Raw genomic sequence first — 17,533 nt, forward strand, 5'->3', positions numbered from 1 at the left:
CTGGAACCCCTGGCAGCAGTGGAGTGAGTCTCTCTGTTTCAGAAGCGTGGAGCTGTCTGTAGGAGGGTGGATGACGGCAAGTGCCTGTTTTTTCTTTGCCAGTTGGCCAAAAACCTTTTCACCAGAACCATCTCCTTTTCCCCACTTCCACTCTTCAAACAGTCTCAACCACCTTCTCTTTCCCTTCCAATAAATCTCCCTTTGTTTCTCTCGAGGCTCTCCGGCCAGCCTGTCAGAAACTCCGCACAAAATAGCGTATTTCTGTCAAGAGTTTTGTGTGAAAAGTTAAGTGTCTTTTGAGCGCGGGTGGCAGTCGGGGTGGGGGAGTGGGGATACCCTTGTCTCCATGCCTGTTTGCTTCTCTCAAGCTCTGAGCTGCCTCACGCCTGCTGACTCGGCCTCAGACAGAGAAGCCCACAGGCCCACTCGCTTCCTCCGAAAGAGGCGGGGAGGGGAAGGGACCTGAGGTCCTGCTGTGCTATGGCTCCCCTGAGATGCCTTCCCATGGGACACACCAAGCACACGGGTCGAGGTAAAGGGAGAGAGCAGATGTGCTGTGTGTCTTCCGTTTGTCACTGCGCCTCTGTCTTTCGTTTTCTCATCTGCATGAAAGTGGGAGTAGACGATCCCTCAGGGGGCTCCCAGGTCTGTCATTGCATCATTTCAGGAATCTACAGTGGCTAAAACTTGTTGAAATGTGATTCTCTCTTGGGGATCCAAAGTCAATGGCAAAAGAAATGGTCTAGGTAATTCAAAGGCCCAGGAGGGATGTTCTTTTAGGGCATCCACAGAACAATAATAATAGTAAAATCTGGGACTGAAGTGTTTTTCTATCTTTATCTTCCATGATTCTCACAATAGCCCCCGTGGCGCAAGAGCTAGATACAAAGGACTTCTCCCTGCACCCTCAGAGCCACGGTGTACAGCTGTGCAGGTGTACACCCCCAAGGGTGGCAGCTCTGAGAGAACAGCATGCATATTGGAGATATGGGCTGGCTTATAGGAAAGTGTGTGTCATCCGGAAGAACCCAAGTGTCCCAGCCAGCACAGGGGCTGTGCACACCCTGGGGGGGGGGCAGTTGCAGGAACTCTCACCTCACCCTTACATGTCCACTGGCTCCTCTGCCTGACTGCACTTCGGGTGACTCCTGAGAGCACCCATCTGTTCTCTTGGAGACTTGATTCCCACTGTCCCTCCCAATACACCTGATTCTGTCACCTCATCTGAGGGATGGGGTTGGGGTCTCAGAGAGGGTCTGTGCCAGGAGGGCAGGGAATGACAGATATGAGTGTGTTTGCCTGAGTGGATCCAGGCCCAGACAAGGACCAAGACCCGTGGCTACGTTAGCCACAGGGACATCTCCCCTACTCTTCTGTGTCAAAGTAAGGCTGTTTATGTCATTCAGGCTTAAAAAATGCTAGTGGGGGAAAGCACTGTTTTCTCATCTGCGCAATGGCAACATATAGGCCACACATGGGCACATAGAGTGTGGAATATGCCTGGGACTCTCCTGGACATGCTTTTCTGCAAATCCTGCCTTCTCAGGAGGCAGGTTGAATCAGGCTACTTCCTCTGTCAAACACCTTCTATCCCCATTGTTTGTGAGGGGGCACATATCAGAATTGCCTGGCACATGGCAGCAAGATACATATTTCAGGTTCTACTGGGGGAGAGAAGTAGGGAGGGAAGGTGTTTGTGTGCATCCTCCCCTGGTGTTTTCTTGGACCTGATACATACCTGCAAGAATCATTGGATCACGAGGGCTACTATTTAGACCTGACCATGGTATCTGATTGTTCTAAGACTAATGCTAGCTTAATTTTCCAGCATCTTCTCCTGTCACTCTCCTCATAGCCCATGCTCCAGATGATGCAGGGCTTTCTCCATGGTCACAATGACACGATCTAGATGTCAATGCCTCTTTGAAGCCTTCCTTGGTTTTCCAGTTCAAATGGTTCCCTTCATGCCCACATATCTTGATATGAGGCCAGTGTTGAGATAAGGGTACCCTTGGGGTATAAGGATACATGCCACCACACTGCCTCAGCTGCTATCTCCATGGCTTCAGCTTTTTGGAGGAAGGAAAAGGAGTGAGGTTGTGTGTGTGTGCTTGTGTGTGCTTGTGTGCATGCCTGTGCCACATGTGTGGGGGTCTGAGCAGAAGGGAAGAGGAAGGGGAGAGAAGGAGGGCAGAATTGTACCCTCTGCTCTGTGGGTCAGCCGAGACCACTGGCTTTGAAGGCCAGTGAGGTGCCACTTGGAGCTGGATTCACTTCTCTCATGATGGATCTTCCTCCTATTGCATCAGCACTACTTCTAAGTTGGACGAATCGAGCATTTACTACATGCCAAGGGAGCAATCTTCCAAGCTCTTTGGAAACGGGTGAATATCGCATTTCACAGATGAACAAGCAGAAGCAGAGAGGTAAAGCGACCTGCCTGTAAGTTAAGATTAGAATCCGAGGACTGGGCAGAGATGAGAGACAAATCAGAGGTCGTGGAGGCTACAGGCCCAGATTGCAGTGCCCAGGCCAGCTGCTTTCTGGGTGGGTGGGTGGGTTGCTTTCTCCAGGTGTAGAGGTGGAGAGGGATCAGGTTTTTAAACTGGTTTCTGGGGCCCCAGATAATGCTCCACGGTCGGTGCCCTGTGTCCACATACACCAACTGCTGTGGCAAGCAGGAAGGATGTCACAAGGGGGGCCTGTCTCAAACAGTTTGGGATATTTAATGTTAAAAACTTGACTGTCATCTCAGTTGAGGCAGCCATGACTCATTTCCTATGCTACTCTTAGGCGCGATAATGATAGTAACTACTGACATTTATTAAGCACCTATTCCATACCCATCCTTTACATCTATGCATATATGCAAATGTATGCAGATGTGTGTGCATATTATATGTAATGATTATGTTGTGTGGTTTATGAATCAGCCCATTTTGCAGAGGAAGAAGATAAAGATCAGAAACTCAGGGGCTCCCATGGGCTCATGCAGTGAGAGAGCGCAGGAAGGGAATGGAGACCCAAGTCTGCTCACCACCAGGCCTATTTTTTTTTTTAAAGATTTATTTATTTATGCATACAGAACTGAGGTACAGGCCAGAGGTGCAGGGCTGGTGAGAGGATTCACCAGAGACAAAGTGGGGAACAGAGCAGGACGACTGATGAAGTACACTGCTGAGGGGAGCAGCGGGCGGGTCAGGAGAGGTCTGCTGCGCCATGTGGGTCACCTCTGGTGCAGGGATCGAACTCATGCTGAAGTAGCTTTAGCTTCTCAGTGTTGTGCTTTAACCCGCTGTGCCACCAGGGAGGTCCCAGACCTATTTCTTTCATGAGTACTAGGCAGCTGACCTCTGCCTCTGGGGTCATTTCTGGGGTTTTACTTTGTACCTTCCTGGCTGCAGGCAGAACTCTGACCTAGACCCAGATTTACCAGCTGCCATGTACTTGCACCCTGTAATGAAGAACCCCGGCCTTGTAGCTAAAACACGCCTGAGGTACACTGCATACTAGCCAGTGATTTTGGAGAAGTAGCTCAGATTTTCTGAGCCTTTTCCTTAGAGTTGGGATGGGGACTGCACAGGAAGTTCAGATTGAGCCGCGTGCCTGCCATGGAGCAAGCGTTCAGTAAGTGTGGCCATTAAAGTCATTACCCATCTAACGAATGGGCACCCGTGAAGGACAGGCGTGTGCTCGATGCGGTCCCCATCCCTTGGTGGATGCCGCCTCCCAATGCATGCGTCCCAGGGAGGTAAACTCAGCCCTCCCTGCCTCCCTTCCCGGTCTCTGTGGAGGTTGCACTGCATATGGAGTGGAGACCTTTCCCTCCCCCGAGAGTGGCGGGGAGCGGCTGCTCTTATTTATCATTTAGGAAGCATCTGCTCTTTGGTGAAATATCACCCTCGTGAACAAACACAGCGCAGGCGTTTGACCTTTCTCGATGAGCGTTGACTTCTTTGCTCACCGCAAGGAATGAAGCCGATTTGAGGAGGAGACATGAGTCAAAGGACTTTTCAAAGGGGTCACCAGATGGGTGCTGGGGTAGTAACCCCGGGGCTGAGAGCAGCAGCAGAAATGAATCTGAGGCTGCAAATTAATAGACCTGATCCTGTTATTCCGATAGCCAAGAGATCTCACTTGTGCAGGTGCAAAATTTGGAAGTGAAGTCAGCCAGGCAGGTGCCGAGAATGCAAGGTGGGTATGGATGGCTGTGTCCCCGCCACGCAACTCGCTCTGGTCTCTCTCTACAGCTGCAGGCACCTGTCAGGCAGAAACCAAAGCCACTGCTGACCAGGCCCATCCAGGTGAATCTGCAGGGGTGTGGGTGAGCACTCTGGGTCATGCCAACTGCTAGTCTAATGTAAGGTGCTACTGAATTTCACTGACTTCTGTCTTCACAAGCATTTACTGGACCTACTGTGCTCCAGGTTAAATAAACAAAAAGCTAGGTTTTGCGTACTTTACGTGGAGCTCACTGTCTTTAGTGGGGTCAGGGTCCCCCTCCTGGTGCGGGAGTAGGGTGGAGAGACATGGAGTAGGTGAGACAAGGGTAAAGTCAATAGTACAATAGTTTTCAGTGCTGTCCATGAGAGAGAATTTTGTGGGAGGCTCAGGACTGCCAGAGAAGCTGTTTTAAGAACTGGGAACAGAAACCTGAAGCAGACTTGAAGCCGGGAACCCTGCACCTTTACAGCAGATGGGCCGAGCCCATATTCCTGAGTAGCGGAGTACAGAGCATTGGGAAATCAGCTTTGAAAAGCAGCTGGTGGCTGAACCACAGGCTCCTTGGGGAACTTCTGAAGACCGTGAGAGGCCACTGAAGATTTTCAGGTTGTGCTTGAGAGCGCTTCATTTTGTAGTGTCTTCTCGGCTGCGTTGGGAGGGGCAGGAAGATTAGTTAAGCCGTTCCAGCTCTTGGGCATGAGGGCTAGAAATGAATATCTCAGACTCCGGCAATTTCTTTGGTCACCTTCATGACCCATCACCAGCCAGGGGTCTGCAGATGGATGGGCTGGGCACGTGGCTGGAACGTCACCGTGGAGGAAGGAAGGAGGCAACAAACAAGAGAATGGAGACAGCAGGAACTATTTTCAATACCGGGAGCTGCTGGATGGAGTCTGCCTTCTCATTTTCCTGACCTCTTTTTGTGTACTTTATTTGCAGCTGGGATCCCAGCTTCTGCAAATGCATCAAGAACAAACAAACACACGAAAATCAATGCAAACTAGATGAGAGATCTTTTTGGGCTGGAGAATGGAGATGCAGGAGGTCTTTATCTGTCCCCTTTTTCAAGCGTGGCAGACTGGGAAGGGCAGGAAACAGTGAGTTCTGATGGCATCAACTCTGGTCTCTGCCACTCTGTCACCAGCCAACCTTGGCCAAGCTCCTGCACTGTCACCAGCCAACGTTTGACATTTCTTGTCTGAAAATGGGGTGGACACCCTATTATGGTGTTCCGAGGAAATAGAGTTAAACTTCTCAATCCATGTTAGCGTCTTTTCCCTGTCCCTTACAGGGACATGGTCACCAGTGCTGGTTGTGACTAAAACATCGCCATGGAGCACCCTTTCTGTAGTTCAGCTTCAACTCAAGATGCCGATCTTCACTGGGTTGAGCTTTTTCAACTGTTGCAATCATTTACATGCTAGTATGAAAGCATATTGATTTACAGGTGTTTTAGCCGAGGGGTCTTTACAGATGACCCAACGCAACCCACTTGTTTTCATGCTGGGGCCCCTGCAGTTTAGTGAGAGGAAGGGAAATTCTCAAGGTCTTAGAGGGAGATAAAGAACCAGAATTAGAATGTAGATCTCCTGTGGCTTAATTGCTACTCTTTCAATTATTCATGGTGAAATTTATTTATTTTAGTTATTATTTTGATAGCAGGTGGTTACTGAAGCCTAAGATAGAAGGAAAGAGGGAACTGAAAATAGAGGTGAAATATGCTACTGCAAATTTTCAGGGTTTGCTCTTGGGTTTTGGAACCATGAGACACGTTTGTCTCCCAGTGGTTGCAGGTTTACAGCCCAAGCTCCTCACCAGAAGAGCAGAAGAGAAAATGAGGTGCTCTTTAGCTTTTCAGAGGGGGAGCTAAGAGGTGGAAGGAAGCAGGGTGAGGGCCCTGGGCAAACTGCTCTATCACCTGAGCCTCAGTATCTTCGTCTACACTGTAGGTGCGTTGTCATAGCCCATGACAGTGCTCTCTGCCCCTGTGAGCTCTCACCCAGCTTTAACTCTCGTGTTGTCACGGTCACCCTGCAGTAGGGTATTGATAGAGCCAAGTCTGACAAGACCTCTGTGCTAACTTGGTGTTCGGAGAAGTCCAACGATCAGCAGTACCCCCACATCCTCAGGAAGAAGCCTGCCTGTGTGCTTTGCCTTTGAACTCCGAGGTTGCCACTAATTCTGCAGGGAGACCGCAGTGTCTTAGCACGGATGGTGCCTCTAGCAACTGCAGCTCCCGCAAGCGTGACTTCTCTCATTTCTTTGCCATATCTTTTTCCTCAGGCTCGGTGATCTGTGCCCACGTGCCACCCAGTTCCTCAAAAGAACAGCTGGCACAACAACCGAGCCCATTCCCTCTCCAGTGGGCCCCACCCATCCGAGAGTGTGATGGGGCCAGACACCATCCATGCCACTTTCCACTGGCCTCCCCACCCCCACTCCCTTGACTCTTGTCCAAGCAGAGTCCTTCTTCTTCAGTCCAGACAGCAGTCTCTAGATTGCAGAGCTGAGCGTGTGAGCCGTGAAGCTGAACCCGTGCTGGCAGGAGGGGAGGAAGCCTGACATGGGTTGCGCTTCTGTTTCATACCTGCGCCTCCTTTGGCTGATGGTGTGGTACTTCCTCCTTGTCATCCTGTTTTCAGAGAAGACAGGAATGAACCTCAGAGAGGCAAAGGACTTGTGTAGGTCACACCAGTGGGGAATTGCCGGGCTGGGATTTATCCACCAGTGTCTCCCCTTTCCCCATGCTCTGCACCCTCCTTGTAACTTGCTTCCAAGATCTACCAAGCCGCCCTGTTCTGAGCTCTCTGTGTGGCCTAGTCTTCCAGTTCCCCCTGCCCCCCACATTTCCCCAGAGTCACCTTTATTTTAACTCAGAAATTCCTTCCCCTTCCCTTGCCACAGGTCAAGAATGACTGCTAGAGATGAGTATTATTTTTAAAAGATTTATTTATTTATGCATATAGAACTGGGGTGCAGGTCAGAGGTGTGGGGGTGAGAGGATTCACCAGAGACAGAGAGGGGAGCAGAACAGACAGATCTACTGAAATACACTGCTGAGGGATGAGCAGTGAGCAGCGGGCGAGACAGGAGAGGTCTGCTGCACCATGTGGGTCACCTCCAGGGCTGGGGTTTGAACTCGCACTGAAGCGGCTGCAGCTAGCTTGCGCTTTAACCCGTTGGGCCATCAGGGAGGGCCTGGAGAAGGGCTTTAAAGAGCTTTAGGGCTTTGTACCCTCATGTACCCCACACTGACTCCTTGTGTTCCTCCATCACTCTCACCCACACTGCTTGGCGCAGACCTGCATGACGGACAGTGACTCGGCTTTCCGTCTCCCCTCCCTATAATCCCAGGGTGAAGAGGCCCTAATCCAGGGGAAGGAGAGCGATGGACTAAATTACCAGGCAGATTAAAGATCCTTTTGGCTGGAAACAGAGTTGTTTTTCCAGAAGTCCTTGATTTCTGCACTGACAGAGGCTGTTTTTAAATTTTATGTTTTCCGGTCTTTTAGCCTTCTGCCTGATTTGCTCTCACACTTTGCTGGGCAATTTTCAAACATTACACCTCAGCTGCAGGCCTGGGCATGGGGGAGTCATCCCTTGCAGGATGTCATAGATGGAGAGTTGGGACGGGGCTTAAGGGTGCACACCCCCACCCCTAGAGAACCTTCAGCTTTCGCGCTCTCTGCTCTGCACCCCACTTGCCATGCCTCTGTAGGAGACGGGTGTGTGGTTCTGCACCCTCTCTGCTGGCCACATCCTAGTGGTGAGTCCGGCATTTAACCTCTCTGTGCTTATGCTCCCTCATCCCGTTGTAAGGGAAATGCCTGTAGTTGCTTCAAGGGGCTACTCTGAGGAGTGAGTGATTACATGTAAAACACATGTCATTACATGCCTGGCATGTAAACACAGTAAGAGCTCAGTAAATGCTGGCTAACACAGTCCTAACAGCTTTCATTTATTGAACACTTAACTGTGTATTTATATATGTCGACTTGTTTAATTCCTATAAACAATTGTTAGTCTTGGCGTTGACCCTATTTGACAGATGAAGAAAATGCACATCAGAGAGGCTGAGTAACTTCCCCAACATTGCACAGCTGGTCAGAGGGCACCTAGCAAGGAACTGAAGTCTGTTGAACTCCAGGGTACAAGCACCTTGTACTTCCTTCCTCATGTTAAAGACATTTGAGTGAGTGCTCTCTGCCCCTGTGAGAACTTGAGTTTCTAGAATATGGAATCTTATTCTCGCTCATTTTTGTAGTCCCCTAGTGCGTTGCAGAGAACACTGCTCTACAGGTATTTGTGGAATATGTGAATGATCTCAAGGACAAAAAGAATTGACATTCATTGAGTCCCTACTGTGTGTCCCTTTATCAGACTTCACTTTCAAGCAGGCATTATATTCGTTTTACAGTGGAGAAAGTGCTGGAGGACTCTCTTAGCTCTAAAGTTAAGAAAGGAGATTAGATGGTAGATGACCTTTGAATGGCCTTTGCAAAGATACACTTAGAAGAAAATGGAATTTGAATGCTGAAAGGGACTGCAAATAGGCAAAAATAATGCTCTTACCCACCACTTTCTAGAGGAAGGGAGTGTAGTGGTAAGAACGGGGCTCGCAGAGCAAACAGATTTCTCCCAACCTGGAGTCTCTCACTTTTCAGCGTGACATTGGGCTAGTCCCTTGATATCTCTGAGCCTCACATTTCTATAAAAGTCAGGAATGCCCTAGCTCAGAGTGGTTGGTTGCAAATATGTCTTGAGTGTCTGCCATGAGCACACCCCAGCACATGCAGGCACAGTCCTGATCTCAAAGTTGCTGTTGTAGGAACAGGCTTCAGGCAGCACAGCCATTGCTCAAATTTGTAAAATAGTTTCAAGTACCAAACAGTGCTTGGAACCAGTTGATTAGAGTGAGAGAGCACAGATGGACCGAGAGGCTCCTTTTAGGGAGACGATACTTGGTTGGATCCTGAGATGAGCTCTCCTTGCAAAGTGCTGGGATGGGGTGCCTCCTGCACACGCAAAGCAAGTAAAAGACTCTGGAGTGGAGGAGTCTGGTGTTGCAAGCACAGAGAGGTCACTGGGGGGGGGTGGTCAGTGGGGCCAATGGGGGAACAGTGGAAAGAGTGATGTGGACCTCAACAGACGTGTGGGCTTCATTTGGAATGCTGTGGTAAGGCCAGGTAAGAGTTCCAATCAGGAGTTGTGGTAGCTATCCAGATAAGTGCTGATTGTGGCTTGGAAAAGAGTTATAAATGATAACAAATGGTGGGTTATGATGCGGGTGATGCCAAGAACAGTTGCCATTAGATGGACGTGGAATGTGGGAAAGAGGCAGGAACTTCAGATGGTTTTGGACTTGGGCAGCTGGTGGGATCGTGTTTCTCTTTATTGAGACGGGGGCAGGGGGAGATTTGAAGAGGAGGGAGGATATAGGAGTCAATTTGGGATTGTTAAATTTTAGACTATTAGCCACTTAAAGGGAGATGTTGGAAGGGCAGCAGACTGGGCAGGACATACTGAGGATGCATATTTTAGAGTCATTCATACAGCTATGGCAGTATATACATTACATATTCTATAGATGGGGTGGTTTAAGCCACTGGAGTGGTCAAGATCTTCAAGAGAGTGGGTTGAGAGAAGAGGGATGGATAGGATACTAGAGCAGGACAACATTTGGGGGTCTGGGAGAGCAGAGATTGAGCAGAGATGGCCAGGAGGTGAAAGGAGAAGAAAGAGGGACCATGGATAACTGGGGAAGAGAGCAGACAGGGGAATCAACTATGACAAAGCAGTGGAAGATCCAGTGAAAGACAGAAGACTTCCATTGGGTAGCTGAAGGTGAGCCGCAGATGACTTTGATAAGAGCCAAGTCAGTGGGGGTGGTGGGAATATATCCTGATCACACTTAGGAAGAAGTTAGGATGGGAGGTGAGAAAGAAGGCCTAACATGTGTAGGCAGATTCTCTAGGTTATTCACTTGGGAAATATGGTCATATCTGGAATGGATGTTGACTCAACCGGTTTTATAAAGTGAGGTGACATTCTGACCTCTGTATGCCATTGTGAGGAAGGAATGGATTCATAGTTCAATAGAACAGTTAGCATACAGAGCCTGAAACAGTGCTTGATAAATAGAGGTGATTATTATTATCATCATTCAATACATATTGATCAAACATCCAGTTGTGGGAGCTATTAGTGCTGTTCACCAACATTTGGGAGTTACTAAGGCTCCCTTGTGGTCAGGGTCCTGACTAGCTCTGGTCAAAGAGATGAGAGAGGAAGTGATATGGGGTGTGAGTAAGCTGGAGCATTAGCCTGAGGCCCTCTAGAACATTCTTCCCCTTGAGTGTGACTAAGGAACTATGCTGAAAGATGGAGCTATTATCAGCAGAAGTTCTCTACATCATGTACTGCAAGTGAACAAAAGAACCTATTTTTCTGTGAAATAGTAATTTTGGCAATGGGTGTTTCTGCAGCAGATCCTTGCACCCCTGACTATGTTAGCAGTGACTGCCAGTGAATGAGACCTTCCTGCACTCATCACTGATGGGCAGTCATATTGGACTGTTTGCAGAAATATGTGAGGGTTTCACATATTCCCATGGGACAGAGCAGAGAGAGTGGGGATGGGCTTAGGGAAAAGCACCAGACTCTGAGGGGGCTTTTCTGAGAGAGGAGTATTTAAGCTGAGACTTGGGAGTGATCAGAAGTTATCCAGAAGAGGAAGAAAGTGGGGTGGAGCCACCTTGGGCACAGGAATTGATGTATTTAAACTTAAGAGGCAAGAGAGCTTGGCCCAAGTCAGAGATGAAAGAACAATATTGTGTAAGGAGTGTGTTAGGGTGTGATGTGCAGAGACTGTACAGACCCGGCAGGCTCCGATGGCAGAGACCTTGTCATTTTATGAATTCTTACTTTATCTTACCCTTAAACTTAGGGTTGGCACCTAATTTTCCTAGCTCCCAGCTCCTACCTCCTTCCTAACATGAATCAAGTAGGCATCTAGAATTAAGCAGCTTGGCACAGAAGCACTTTCAAAGCCAATCCACCAGAGACCTCTGGGTGTCTGGAATGGGAAGGGGAAGGAGCTTGAATCCTTATGGCAACTGAGAAAATGTTGGTATTTCACCTCCAAGAGCCCTGTGGAGCTCACCCTCACTTAGCCATCCACACTGGTGGTCAGAGGTCAGATGTAATCACACCCACACATCTGGCCGCCTAAGGCATTTCAAGGAATTGAAATTCACCCTCTTCCCCCTCCCCTCTGCAATTCTGAAGACACTTTGCACAAAGACCAACAGACAGGAAGTCAAGTTTGACTTTTTACAAAGTGAGGTGATTCCCCATGCCCAGTGCCATGGGCTGGTAAAAGCTGAAATGGAGAATGTGGAAGGAGACCTCACCCAACAAGCTCAAGTGAGGTCTCCCTGCAATGCCAGCCCCTCCCCAATTACACCAGGTCTCGATATCTTCCCCCCATATGTTCACTGCCAGAATACTAGTGGCTGGAAATTGCCTCCATGATGGGAAGGAAGGCTAAGAGGAAGCATAAGGAGAATGAAGATGTTTATGCCTAAAATAATGATGCTCTGAGCTGCAATGCTACCTAGCCCATGGCCAGGTGACCCGGCCGGGCTGCCCTGTGGCAGAGCAGAGCACAAGCAGGAGAGGACTGGGGTTGAGGGCCGTCCTGTCATCCTTTCCTGAAAGACACCAAGGTTGGATGACTAGATAGAAAACAGGGATCCTGCTGGTGAACATAAATGAAAGACTGGGCAAAAGGGCGTTAACATATCCTAGGTGAATCGTGCCTATTGGTGAAATGTAGCCTGGAACCTCAGGTTCCTGCCAATTGGAGGAACATCTTCTCCTCCCAGGGAGGGAGCTGGAGAGGATGGCCAGAGCCCTTAAATGCACCCTTGGTATGTCCCGGAGTCTGGGATCATGTTCTGTTCTCAATATAAGTGACCTGGCAAGACCACACAGAGGATGTGACATTCCTCTGAGCATGCACCAACATACTCGAGACCTCCCTCTCTCTTCCACTGCCCTCCGCCTTTTTTAGTCTCTCATTGACATTAGCTTCCATGCCCAAGTTCCAAAGACTGTGGAAAATGAGCTCTGGGTTGGGAGGACTGGTTAAATAACTGCTCCACTTACATGTTTTTGTTCCCACCTCAAGGCCTGGATGAGAGAGGTGTGAAATAGAGCAGTGCATTTCAAGCCCACATGATCTAAAATGTGTTTCTTATTTTTAAACTGGTTTATTTATATATTCAACAGTTACTTTTTATAATTGCAAATGGAATAGTGATGAACATCCAGTTCCCTATTTTTATCTTACATGGACGCCTCGAAGACTTGTACACGCTTGGACTCTCCCATTCTAACCGTATCACTGTGACCCAGTTGGTGCTGTGTCTGGAAGGGACAATATGTCTGGCTTTTCATTGGCCCTTGGCCTGGTTACCTGTTAGATTTTCATGAAATACCTTGCCAAGTAGATGCTCATGGAACTTGAATAAGTGAAGTAGAATCAGACCAACAGTCTGAGGTTAATGCAATACAAGGTTAATGCAACGTCCCAATCAATGCCAATCATAGATTCATTGTCTCTTAAGGAATCTCATGTATTCGTTGATGTGCCACACAGGTACTGACCACTACAGGTGGTGCTCAGGTTCTCGGAGTCTATTGTAGCCTATGAACTCCTGGACTTCAGGGGTGTCCTCTGTGTGTGTGTCAAGGACCCACACAGTAATGCAGACTCAGCGACTCAATGTCATTAATGTCAAAGTCAGTCTACCGTTATGCCGTGGAAGGTATTTAGTGAAACACAAAGAGAATATTTGATTTGGTGATCATTATGGATTTATTCGACAGGCCTGAACCCTGTGCCCACGAGAGCCGCAGAGGGTGGAGGTAGAGCAGAGGCTTTGGAATCAGTCAGTCTGAGTTTGAATGCAAGAGTCAACTTGGGTAAATATCGACAAGCTTTTTCAGTCTCTTCGAATACCAGCTTGCTCATCTTTAAAAGGGGGATATGAAAATACCAGGTTGGTAGGGTTATTGCTATGATGAAGTAAGAAAGTAAAAGTTTGGTGACTTGTGTTAGTGGACAATAACCTCACTTGTCTTCCCAGCGCCATCTTGGGAAATGCTTAAGAGCAACCACCTTCAAGGAGCTCCGAGCCTAGACTGGCAGCTGTGGGAGGGGCATCTCCAGTTCTCTGCTGCATGCTCTATCTGACCCATGGCCCACACTTTCTGTGTATTTGTTCTTCACGAACTCAATGGACTTGGATTTGAAATCCATGCAGAAAATGATCCATCTTTTGGGAGAGGGGATGTGAGAAGCGACACCATCAACCACACTAGGCTGGAGTTTCCATGATGATCGGGACATAGAAAGAGAGAAAAGAATGATAGGGTGGGCCTGCTGGAAGATACCGATGGAGCATAAAGTACAAGGGACAGAGGTGGGAGATGAGACTGCAGAGGTAGGCAGGGGTGAGAGCTTTGACCTTGACTCTGGAAACTCTGGAGGGTTTTGTTTAGGAGGCATAAAACTGTCAGACTTTCATTTTGGAAAGACTGCCCGGAAGGATGGGGAAGATGCAAAGTAGAGAACAAGGACACCAGTTAGGAAACTTGCAACGGGCTGGGGAGCTGACAGGGCTTAGAGTCGTGTGTGGGGGTGGGGAGGGGAGGCTGTGCTCAGCCCTGGCTCTAGGGCCTGCTTGGGTGGAGGGAAAGCCTTTTCCGTTTCTGTGCCCACCAGGGCATATTTCTCAGTGAGGGCTGGACAACACCTGTCCCGTGGGAGGTCTGCTCACATGCCCCTGCTAAGGCCAGAGAATTGGCTCTGCCAATTCTTTACTCACGGGGTTGTCAATCTAGTCAACAGAGGTGTTGTCAAAGCGCCTTATTGAGAAGTAGTTTAAATTAACCTTGACAGGTGGATTAATAAATAATAAGGCCTGAATGGCTTATAAAGAAATCAATTACACTATAAATTTTAAAATAGCACGTGCTCAGCTCCAGCCTAGTGAAGCCACGGCATTCTTGAGCTCTTCCAAATGTGCCTAAACTTCATTCCAGGCAATTTCATCATTTGGGGAATTAGGGAATTAGACAGGATGCATTCATTGGTGCAGATTACTGTACATTCTGGGCTGGCTAAAGGCTTTCAGTGGGCGAGGACAATTTGTGGGGAACAAGATAATTTCTCCTCCTTCTCTACCTGTAATGTGCTGCCTGTGAGCGGGCGGACTTCTCTCTGCAAAATATGTCCTTTGCCTGGGCTGACTGGAACCCAGGGACCATGTGATCTAGTAGTTTTCACCCCTTCCAGACTAATATTTTGTGATGCTCCTGTTATTATCCTGAAATGGCATTCATAAATTACATAACCTACCTAGACACCTCATTTAAAAAATCTATATAATACCCACATGGCAAAGTAAGTGAAAAATAAAAAGCCAAGTACTTTATATAAGTAATATGTATGTTGATATGTGAACAGGAGGTTAGGGCTGGACCGGAAGACTTAATAGCAGTCAGATGATTACGTGATGGACATGAAATGAATGTGTGGAATCGGCCACTCAAGTACTTGGACTACGTGGCCTTTGAGTTGTGATTTTCTGAAACAGTGGACATCTGGACAGTACCCAGCACCATCAGGCTCTCCTTGATCAGCAGGGTAGTTGCCTTCTGGAGGAGTCAGTGCGTAGCAAGGGAGGCCAAAATTTTGTGGATCTGTGTGTGAAATCAAACTAGGATCTAGTCCCAGGCAGGGAGTTACAACCTGGATTTTTCTTTTCATTTATTTATTTATGCATACAGAACTGGCGTTTTATAGGCCAGAGGTGCAGGGGGTGAGAGCGTTCGCCAGAGACAGAGTGGGGGGCAGAACAGGCCGATCTACTGAAATACACTGCTGAGGGGAGTAGTGGGGACACAGGAGAGGTCTGCTGTGCCATGTGGGTCAGCTGCCTGGTGGGTATCGAACTCAGGCTGCAGTGGCTACAGATAGCTTCATACTGCTGAGACTTAACCCCTTGCACCACCAGCGAGGCCCACAACCTGGATTTTCATGACATGTCAGGTGGGGCTTCCAAGCCAAGTGGGGTGGGTTCCCTTTGATCTGGGGCAAAGCCTTCCCTTGGCCCAGGAGGTGCAGGCTGTCACCATCCGGCTGTTGGGGAAGGCAGAGGAACATGACTGCTACTGACCAGGGAGCCAAAGGCTCTACCCCCAATATGCCTTTTAGGTGAGAGGTGATTTCAGGGGTGGGTCTTAAAATATTTGAAAAATGTATTTACATGTAAACTTCTGTACTTCCATTTCTCCCTTCCTCAGAGAAGATGGAACTTAATTTGCATAGCTTTGTCTACCGAGCCTTCCCAGGTGGCCTTCCTAATGCCCTCCCTTTCTCCCCCCAGAGTCCTCCCATCTTAGCTAAGCTGCTTAAGTCCTGTGGGTCACGCTCCCCGAGTTACTCAGCCCTATGGAGATCCACATGTTGTTATTAAATTTCTTTGTGACTTTTCTCTTACCAAGCTTTCTGAAGCTTATTATTGATTATTTACCCGCCTAGGAGAACCTGAGGGCGATGGGATGGTTTCCTTGGCACCTGGATACTCAACTTCCTTCACCGCTTTCTCGGTCCCTTCATCTGAAGCTCCTTTATGTCCTGTAGCCTGTGCTGTTCACCCCAGGCAGAGCCATGATAGTAGTGACAATCATTCACATTCATCAAACAGAAATTCTTCCCAAGTATTTTCTGTGGCTTATTTTACTTCATCCTCACAATGGCCAATAGGTGGGCTTGCCCCTTAGTCTACAAGTGAGGAACATAAGCTCAAGGACCCACTTGGCCAGGATTTGAACCCAGGCCCCAGCTGTGACAAGGGGCCTTGCAGTCCCGCTGTGCATCTGGCTCTGTGCTGAGCACAGGGGAGAGGGCACAGACCTTGACCTCAAGGCCTCTGTCTGGAGGCAGACACTTGTGAGCAGAGGGCAATGGGCTGAAGAGGAGTCGTGTGGTCAAGCAGGTGGGGTGTTGATAAGATTAAGATAAGTGCTAATGTAAATGAGGAAGAATTTGCTGAAGCCAGGGGTTGTCCAGGGCTGTAAGCACTGAGGGCACTAAGATGATCCAGTTCTCTTAAATATCAAAGGTGTGTGATTCTAAGAAATCTCCTGTTTACCAGTTGGAGAGCTTATAGTTCTGTAATTCCATCATTACCAGATTCTGGAATTCAAACACTGTGACCTGTAACCCAGAGTGTCTACTGTTCTATGGGTTCCCATGTATTTTTTATTGCAGAAGCCATGAGCAGAATCCAAGGCTGACTTTCCTGAATCTTCTTTGGTCATTTTTTGGGTAATTATTGCAGCTTTCCTTTTCTTTCGTTGTTATCCTTGGTGTCCTCTAGATGGCGCCCAGCTCTCTGACCAGTGCTCTGTATGACAGGTCCCTTGGGGCTGCACAGCTCCAGGGAGCTTTGAGAGCCACCCTTGTTCCTCACTTCATCCAGACATCTAGAAGGAAGTCCCCAAATCTGGGAAGAATGGATTGACCCAGAAGGACATTTTGGGATGGGATCAAAGCACTCACAGGAAGCTTGAACATGGGACTTGGAAAATCTCAGACCTAAGAAGCATTCAGGGAGGGACTGTCCACCACATATTGCAAGTGTGGAAACTGAGGTTCACAGAGCTGAAATGGCTTGGTCCATACCCCAGAGTTAGTAAATTACAGGGAAGTCTCAAGTTCAGCTCTCTCCTGGTCTTAAGTTTCCCTCTGTGTGGGCTGGTGAGAATACATGAGAATGTGACTGAGACAACTCCAACCCCTGCGGCCCCCCCCCCCCCGAGCCCTTGCTTGATGGAGAGGTCCCAGGAGCCCTGAGGGCTCAGAGGAAGTAGCCATCCCTGCTTGCCTGGTCCCTCTGTCCCAGCTCAGCATCCCTCACCAGGACCATTGTAATATCCTCTAGGGGTCTCCTGTTGTACCCCAACAGTTCATCTGTACCAGTTTGGAAAGCCCTTTAATGGAAATCTGCCCACACCAATGGCCTCTGCTTTCAGGCTGCGGCTTCCCATCATCTATGCATTTCAAAGCATTTATCCTGGACCTTAGGACTCCGTGGGCAGTGGCTGCCTGTGTCTGTAGGTCCCTTCTAGCTGCTCCCTCTACACTTCAGCCAAGTTTTCATCTCTGTGTCAGTTTTGTCTCTTCTCTGACAAATTACAAATGCTGTAGTTTAAAACACACATTTATTTACTTAGA

This window comes from Condylura cristata, unplaced genomic scaffold (assembly GCF_000260355.1).
Source record: "Condylura cristata isolate star-nosed mole 26May11 unplaced genomic scaffold, ConCri1.0 scaffold00006, whole genome shotgun sequence".
In the NCBI taxonomy this organism is placed as follows: Eukaryota; Metazoa; Chordata; class Mammalia; order Eulipotyphla; family Talpidae; genus Condylura; species Condylura cristata.